Here is a 9668-nt window from a genome sequence, read left to right on the forward strand (position 1 = left end):
GCCCGCGCCGCGCCAGCACCGCCCCAGGGCGCGGCCCGGCCGGCGGAGGGGCTGGGGCCGGGTCTGGGGCTCGGGCTGAGGTCTCGGCCCGCCGCTCCGGTACAGGCCCGTGCCCCCAGCCCGCCCTGGGGTGCGGCGCTGCCCCGTGGCCGTGCTCGCTGCAGTTCTCTCTCAGCCCGCGCCTGAATTCCAAACGGAGACCACTTAGAGCAGGCTCCGGGCTGGTGTCCCTGCGGGGCCGCGGCTCGGGAGGCAGCGCTGGAAGGGGAAAGTGCCCCAGTAGCAGGTGGTTGGCCAAAGTGTGGGGTAAAGGCAGCGCAGTGCTGGCGCCAGCTTGCAGTGAAGAGTGTTTTCTCACCTCCGATTGGTCTTGCGGGAAAGCATGGAGCTTATGCAGCTAGTTACTGTTTCCAGCGGATCTGGTTGCCCCTTCGGATCACGAAAAGTTTTAGCATTCATGAGGCACTTTATACATTTTCTAAGTTATTTTTGGCCCTGTTGTATATTTTGAGAAGAAACACATTTTCTTTAAAACGTGCGCTTGGTAATTTCATTTTCTAACCCTTTGTGATCACACTGAGACAGACTGTGGCCACTGACAGTGATCCCTTATGGATCTCTGTCTTATTGGCATTGACAGCCTTGTGTATTCTGCATACTCCTCAACCACTTAGTTATGCTTCAGTTATTATTTGGTAATTTTTGCTAGCCTCTCTGAAATGAGAAGGATTAGAATGACACACTGTTCAAGCATGTGCAAAGTATGAATTTCCAAAGTATCATATTTGTTATCTGTTATGTGCTCTGTTCCTCTGCTAACGTTTCTTAACCTTCTGTTTGTTCTTTATGAACGTCCCTTAAGCTTCAGTTAATGCTAGTGAGGACTCTGAACAGTATCAAAGCTGTTAGAGGGGACTGAAAGACAAGTAAGATTGTATCCTCCCCAGGTTGTAATTGTTCTATGTGTACGATTCAAGAGAAGCCAGGACTGTCACCCTGAACAGCTGCAGTGGCTCTATCTCTCTTGAAAGCATGTTGAAGTGCCAAGGGGTGAAAATTGCTCTTGAGGTATGAGCTTCTTCAGAGAAGAAGTTCCAAGTTTTTTATCTCAGTTTCTGTGACTTTTCCTGGCTTTTTCTAGAAAAAAATTCTCAACTGAAACCTCCCACCTGGAGCATTTACATTCATCACTTGCATTCATTTGTTCTTGTTTAATACAGATACACACATTTAATGAACTGGACAACTATCTTAAATTAAAAAGAAGCTTTAAACTTGCTGGTTTGACTCAGATAAAGTCCAGCTCCTGTGATAAGAGCATGCTCTGTTCCAGTTTATCAGCCTAAATGTTCCTTTTTCCTCCTCCTTATTGTGCTTCCTCTTTTTTTTTCATTTCTGACAAGAACCCAGATCCTACTGATCAGCAAGCAAAAGTTTTCAGTGACAGTGAAGTGAGGCCACAATTTGCATACATATATGTAGTGTGTGTAAGACATGCCATTAGACAAGTGTTTAAGATAAAATCAAAAGAACTAATTTTTCTATTCTTCTAGCTGTAATTTTAAAATCCTAATGTCCCAGTAAGTTTACATTTATTATCACTCATTTGAATAGCTATAACTTTATATATAATTGCAAACATTGTTTATACTGAATGGGAAATGAAGAGTTCTCAATGGACTATTGAAGAGTGCAGTTAGGGAAAAAAATTGCAAGTTTAAATATTTGAAGTGCATAAATACTTACTGCATACAACACCAGTTAACATATTCAGAAGTATGTGATTGCCAGTTTCAACTGGTTTATGTAAAACATGTATGTAATCTCTATAGTAGTAGTCTGCTCTTGTTCTTCCTAGATCACTCAATCTTTGTTTTGGTTTTGATCTATCATTTTAATTACTAGATTCACAGTATTTTTTATAGTGAGAAGTATTAGTGATGAAGATAGGTTTTAATAAAGTAACATTCTCTTCTGCTCCATTCCTGTTCCATTTTCCATCAAATTTTGCAGACATTGTAACTTAAGTGTACACAAACTTGCAAGTCTGGCTCCTGAAGCATGATCTAATGCTGGGCAGTCTAAAACAGACAATGATATGGCCTGGTCCTAAATTATTTCCACTGCAACTCCATCAGTAATGATGAAAGTATCTGCTAAGGGTAAGATAAAAAGAAATAGTATGGCCCAACAATGCTCTGCTGCCCTTAGAGAAAGCTCTACTTAGGCATTAGATGCACAGGAGTAAATGCTCTTCTTTGGCATTACCTTTGCTATATCAGTAATAATTACAATATTTGGGGACTGGCTGTCACAATTGTATCCTCACAAAGAGACGTAATATCTACTTTTCTTCCTCTCAGTTTCATGTAAAATTTGGCATGAATGGAAACAGGATTGAGCTCACAAACTTCTTCACATTCAGCTATAAGATATAATTATCATTACTGTTTCTTTTTTCATACTACAATTAGTACTTAAACTGTATTCAGTTCTATGTAAAGAATACAGTCTCTGCTCTGAGAATATGGGGTTGTGACAGATCCCAACATTACTTAAAATACAAATGGGAAGTGAAAAGGTAAAAATAATAGTAGAAAATTTTATTTGCATGAATTGGCTGTAATAATCCTGAAAGCCATACTGTAGTATGTGCAGTCTATGTTCTAGCCTCATATTGCAGATACTTCAGAAGTACTGATTTTATTTCAAGCTCCTGTAAATTTTTTGGATCCTGTGGAGGTTAAAAAAACAGTTCACTGCTGAATATGTTAATATGAAGGAACCTTTCACTCCATGTATAGCTTCAAATTTTCACATCATGTTAGTGTCAACTTTTTGTGTTGAGCAGCACGGGGCTATTTATGCATGGTAATCATGTAATCAAAAACTGCCACTTGCTATGCAGATTTTGCTTCCTAAGTAAAATGTCCATTAAAAATTCTGTGGCCTCTAAATGCAAGCTATTGAGAAGAGAAGAGCATTTCACTGGTATTGATAAAAACTCCTTCAGTCTTTCACAGATTAATATACAAATTTGAATGCTGGAGGCTTAGTGTGGCCAGGGGTTACTTCAGCTAATCTATTAGTACAAATGATTTTGCAAAATGATCTTGCAAAATGTCCATAATGAATTCCAGAGTTAGGACTGATGAAAAAGGGTAGATAATATGGCTGTAGAGAGAGAGAATTTGGACTGTTTTATGCAGATGAGACAAAGAGTGAAATAATAGCAAAGAGAAAAAGTGTGAAAAACAGAATGGGCACTCTTGATTACTTAAAAAAAATTTACTGATTTCCTAGATATATTAAAAAGCAAATAAATTGGGGTAAAAGAAAGGACACAACTTTTCAATTTCATATCTACTTTTAGAAATACACACTAGAAGTATAAAAGTTCAGAATTAACTATCACAATGTATCTTACTTTGTGCTAAAGATGAGTTTGAGTTTTAAATGTTTTAGCACTTAAGCAAATGCCTAATTTGCAGGGTGAAAAGTACTCCCTCTGCAGACTAATTTTTTCATTTTCTTCTGATTTTTCAAAATCACATTTCTGTTTACATTCTGTTATAAAGCGATCACAATATGGCAAGCATTTATTTGAACTATATAAAGGGAAACAGAGAGCTTTTTCTAAAAATATTTCAGTTTAGATTATATACTTTCTAGGGTGATTTCCTTAAAAATGAGGTATGTTTGAGATAATTACCTTGGGAAAACTACTGATAAAATTGAAATAAAGAGAGAAGATAAAATTTCAAGAAAAAATCAGTTTATTTTTTTTTCCCATATTTTTTTTTCTCAGTTTTCTGTATAGTTTGTCTGAAAATCTTAACATTAACTTGTCAAGAACTAGTTTGTGTAAACTAACTTTTTAGGCTGTATGGTTAAATATTAACATTGCAACAAATATTCTTTTGAATATTTTAAGTTCTGGAGTTACCTATTTTTTACCTCAGTATATTAATCCAGATCCCAATCTTCTTTTGCATAGAAATAGTGGCAAGGGACTATCCTTGATACCAGTGAAAATTCCACTCCAGAAACACCATAATAAGCTACTTATTCTGTGAGTACCTCCTTATACCAGAATTATTGGACTAAACCTTTTCATATCTTTATCTTTGACTTAAATTTCCCCTTATTTTTTTTTCAGTTTACTAGGAGTCCAATTTTAATAGACATTCTGTATAGCTACAAGTACTGATCCTGAGCTATTTTATTAAACAATGAGTATATGCTTATAAATACTAGAAGTATAAATACTTCTAGTCTTTCTTTCACAGAAAAGGTTATTCCAAATGAAGATAAACTAAATTTCTGGAACAGCAGCATGATATGCTTTTCACTTTCTATAAACAACCTCTCTGCAAAATTATGTGCAGTAACTAGACCTATGTGATTGTAATTGCTATACCTCCCTGAATATAACATTTTAGTATTTTAATGTCTTTGTTTTCATTGCCTCTTTGTACAACAAAAGAATCTGTACAATGTGTGAGATATATCCTGCTGGTTTTTTCCCAGTCTGCAGCATTTTTCATTTTCACTGAATGTCCCCTCAAATGATGCAGACTCTGCAAATACTGCTCCTCCTGTCTTGTTTATATGGATATGAAACAGTAAATAATCAGGTTGATTACTTTAGCATACTATGCTGCTTTTCACAGTGTAAATTGCTCCCAATTACTGCTCTTAGGTAAGCTCACAATGAGCACGATTGGAGGAAATTGATGATTTTACTATTGGTTTGCATCTGGCCAATCCTGGATACCCAGGGCTACCTAAACGAGTCTATCTCTCTGTCTCATCGTGCATTCAGGAGGCACTAGATGGCAGTACATCAGTTCTTTAAGTGTGATTTTAATTTATGAGCTGTAACCGTTTTCTTCTGAGAAAGGGGTGTGTTAGTTGATTGACCTGGTTAGCACTATCTCACAACATTGCTGTTCGAGTGGGAACATGATGGAGGAGAAGTACACAGACTTTGATGGGCTTGCATGTAATAGGTACCTTACAGTTATTATCTATGAAGAAAATGACTTTTGCTTCATTTTCAAGTAAACAATGTTTTGACGAGTTAAACAGGTATGACAGAACACAACAATAAACAAAAGTCTTTTCTACACTCTTATGAAGTAAAATAATCAGGAAAAAACTCCAATGACTGCTTATGATGCATTATTTGCTAAAAACTAAGTGTTGCAATTTTTTTTTTTTCTGATGTAGGCTGTACACAAAAATGGTGCATAACTTATTTCAGTAACGTATAATTCTGTGTTAAGGGTGAAACTCCTCATCAGCTTTGCACATTGCTGATTGGGATGGTCCAACTTTTCCCAAAACATCCTTGCTGCAGGTTTCTGCTGCTGCCTTTGCATCATGTCTAAGTGGTAATGTGGCTACAAGGTGAAATCTGGTAATTTTTAATGGGCTTTCTTCTGGTTTGGTGAATGGAACCCACTCAGTATAGAGACCTGACTGCATTATTCAGTATACAGGAAACAACACAAGTCTGCAGATATGAGAGCAGGAGTTGTTCCATCTCTTTCACAGTTATCCCAGGAATACACTATATGTGAAATATATATAGCTTTGCAGCATTGGGCTTTAGATCTACTCAACAAGATATCTACTTGGAATCTTTGTAGTTTGCAGTTCAAATATGAATCATGGCTATGACCTACATTTGCTTCCATTTGTAACTCTTATTTCAGCTAGGACTTCCTTTTGGAAGCTGTAATCTAGAAGGAACACAGCACTGACCAGAGGGACTTGGCTTCTCCATCAAGTCGAATTCAAAAGTGTCATATCATTTGCTTTTTATGTGGCCTTATTTTCCAGAAATAGGATTAGATCTGTTTACTAGACTGTGTATCATATCAAGTCCTTTTAGAAATTACACTATATCTGGTTTTGAACACTGAAAAAAACAGTTCATAGTTACTAATTTTCATCATCATCATTATAAGGTCCATGAATTTTACAAATAAATCTTATCCCTTCACCTATTTTCAATAAGTATGTGTTATTCTTAGTGCTTCAGCAATTGTTCACATAAGAAAATAAATGCTAGAAAAGACAAAATATTTTAATCCATGCTTAATTGTATTTCACTGATTTTGGTCACAGTACAATTTCTCTTCAATAGCAGCTGCTTTGCTATTCCTTATTTCACAATCCCAATTTACGTGTTTTATTTTTTCTCTCTCTGCCTACTCTCCAGTACATATTCTCTGCAATCTGGTCCCTTTCTCATTCTGCTGCGTGCACTTTCTTGCATTTCCTTTTCACATTACTTTTCAGTGTAATTCTTCTCAACTGCATTGATGTCCTTAGCTCAATGGTTCTCTGAAACTTTAATTATTCCATGCTTCTGAAGCAAGAAAAAGGAATCTCTTCCACTAGAGTGAGGCTTTTTAAGATTAGGCAATGCTGGATTAATGCTGATATTAGTGCTGGTGTCTTAGACAAAAGAATGTAGTAGTAGCTGGTGTCTGTGTTGAACTCAAGTCCTGCCATGAATTCCACAAAGGTCCTTGTGGATTTGTTTAGATACAGGTGCCTGGATTGCATAAAGGTCTGCTGCTGGATGGTTGAGTTATTGAGGGTGAAATGCATGGGAAAAAAATGCATGTGTGCCCCCATGTATTTTGGATAAATGCATACTTATCTTTACATAGATTTTTGTACATAATTTACTCTCAACTCAATTCAGTAGGATACAAATATAATGGATAATCTAAAAGCTAACAAAGTGAAGAAGCACATTATTTTTCTGTTTGAAGCAATAGGAGTACTGAGAGGTACTTAAGTATTTAGTTCCAGAGCCCTTCCTTTCCTCTCCCCTGTTCATGAGAGAATCCCATCCTCATAGCATGTCCTCATAAGCATTCTACCCAAATCCTTCAGGAATGATGACTTCTAACATCTTAAACAAGAGCAAATGTTCTTACCACCTTATATTTTGTCCTTTCTTGGAGATGTCTTCCTAACCTATATTTGTCATTTAAAAATAAGTAAGAACTTATATCAGTGTCCTCTGTGGCTAAACCTAAACCAGATTTCTTCTAAGGTGACCATATCAGCAATAGAGCATGATCCCTTAAACATGCTAATAAACCACCAGGTATGTATGCAGTCACATTGACTTTTACCAGCATTGTTATTCTATTTGTAGGGCTGTGTAACTTGTGGGACTATCTTCTTAGCAAGCAGAGCTCTGCTAGCATAACTTCATTTTCACTGGATGCAATTAATTGATGGATAGTATGAGGTTTCTGTATGAGTAAAGTATTTCTAGTGTCAATAGATCTGAAGAACCGTGTGATCCTAAGTAAGCATTGGCCACAATCTTTGTAACTCACTAAAACAAGTGGGAAAGTGCTAAGAATTATTACAGGAACAGCCTGAAGCATGACAGGGAATTTTCTCAGTAAATGCAGTAATTTGAATTGCTGCAGCATAAACAAAAATGACAGCTGTTTCATCATAGATAAGATACATAGCCCATTTCCTTTCAAAACTACATACATACACCCACAGACATATATAAATAATTTTTTTCTCTGAAAGTTCTTTTCTAAGAAGAGGTATTGGATCAAGCAGAATCCCATAAAAATCTAGGCATTGTATTTAAAGGATGTGTTTTCTCATGGTTAGAGATACAGGTTGTTTTGCCATAACCACATAATGTATTTTGGATGAAGTTGTTTTTGCTTCTATTCCTCTTGAAATTACTGAACTACAAAGATGTAATTTTCAGAAAAAAAAAAAATTGAACCTTGCCCTAGTTGTTTCTTTCTCATGCTCTGCATCACAGAAATTAACTGAACTAATGTTGAACATTTGGCTCTGAAGCCAAAACAACACTGCAAGAAAATGAGAGAAGTCACAGGTTGGAAATGTTTAATGTTAAGAATAAATGTTTGTACTGGTTTTGGCTGGGGTAGAGTTAATTTTCTTCACAGTGACTGGTATGGGGTTGTGTTTTGGATTTGTGCTGAACAGAGTTGATAACAGAGGTGTTCTTGTTACTGCTGAGCAGGGGTTGCACAGAGCCAAGGCCGTTTCTGCTCTCTATGGCCAGGCTAGTGGGGAATTTGAGGGTGCATGGGAAGTTGGAAGGAGACACAGCCAGGACAGGTGACCCCAATTGACCAAAGGGACATCCCACACCATGTGACATCATGCTCAGCATATAAAGTGGGGAGAAGAAGGAGGAAGGGGAGGATATTTGGAGTGATGGTGTTTGTCTGCCCAAGTAACCCTTACATGTGATGGGGCCCTGCTCTCCTAGAGATGGCCGAACACCTGCCTTCCCATGGGAAGAAGTGAATTCATTCCTTGATTTGCTTTGCTTGGGTATGCAGCTTCTGCTTTCCCTGTTAAACTGCCTTAATCTCAACCCATGAGTTCTCTACCTTTTAGCCTCCTGATTTTGTTCCCAATCCTACTGTTGGGGGAGTGAGTGAGTGGCTGCCTGGAGTTAAACCACAACAGCAACATCACTAAACAGTTCTGCCGTGTGAGCATGGAGCAGAATCTGCAGCTGCCTACCTACTTGCAGGATCTATGTGCAAAGAGTGTACAAAGCCCCTCAGCTTCCAGACCAGCTCACAAGTTCACAGTGGTCTCGTGTGGACCCTTAAACACAAAAGAGTAGAATTCACTTAGGTCTTACGGATCAGTAGAAGTTGGGATCCTTGTCTTACAAAGTGATGTGTCCAGGAGTTTACTCTAAATTATAGAAACCTGGAAGTGTGATGTGACAGACATCATCCACTCTTGGATCTACCCAGGCCACACCTGCTTATGAACTCAGACCTCTGACATGCTATGCTATGTGGAGCCAGCTGAATTTTAAACCTCCATTTCAGAGAGCATTATTTCTGGCTGGATCCTTTGGAGCAGACTTCCCAGCAAGCAAGCTTTGGTGTGTATTTAAATCTTTAGCAAGTACCTTGTCTTCTTCAATACAACCCAGAGGTAAATCTAGTTGTCTCTTGAGAAGAGACAAATTCAGTAGTTACAAAGCACAGACTTCATAAAAACAGGCACTGCCAATTGTGATTATTTAATTTAGAAAAACCTCTAGTGGTAACCCATTGAAAAAATTTTGAAGTGTTCCCAAATCAAACATCACTGTAGTGAAAGAGGATTGGTAATCAGAAAAATAAAATGGCATTTTCCTAGTGAGGAGTATTACTGGAGATTAGCAAAAATGAAAATAACAGATTAAAATTCATTTAGTTTTAATAGCCAGTGATTTTATTAGAAACACTGGTGAAGGCTTTCAGTATCCGTCTATAATAAGTCTTCATTCAAAACACTCCAGCCATTTCGTTTTGTGTCTTACTTGAAATATGCTGCCCTCAAACTCTTCTCACTCTTACAAAAGTAGTGTTGGTAAGTTATTAGTAGATTTATTTGTTTAGAGATACTATTACTATTTAAAATCTTTACTCCAGTGAAAAAGCATTTTAATTTTACAGACACAATCAGATTTAAATATCTGAATTGTGTTCAGCCTGCTAAATCCATTCTCCACTACACAATCTTCAAAGATTTGGAAATAACTTGCAGTTTAAATACAGTAAATTATTCTCTAGTGCCCCAAGTCAGAAGTTGCTAAATGTAGTATTGTTGATCATTGCTTGAATTAG

Source organism: Agelaius tricolor, unplaced genomic scaffold (assembly GCF_023055355.1).
Source record: "Agelaius tricolor isolate 1412-34295 unplaced genomic scaffold, bAgeTri1.0.p SCAF_8, whole genome shotgun sequence".
Classification (NCBI taxonomy): Eukaryota; Metazoa; Chordata; class Aves; order Passeriformes; family Icteridae; genus Agelaius; species Agelaius tricolor.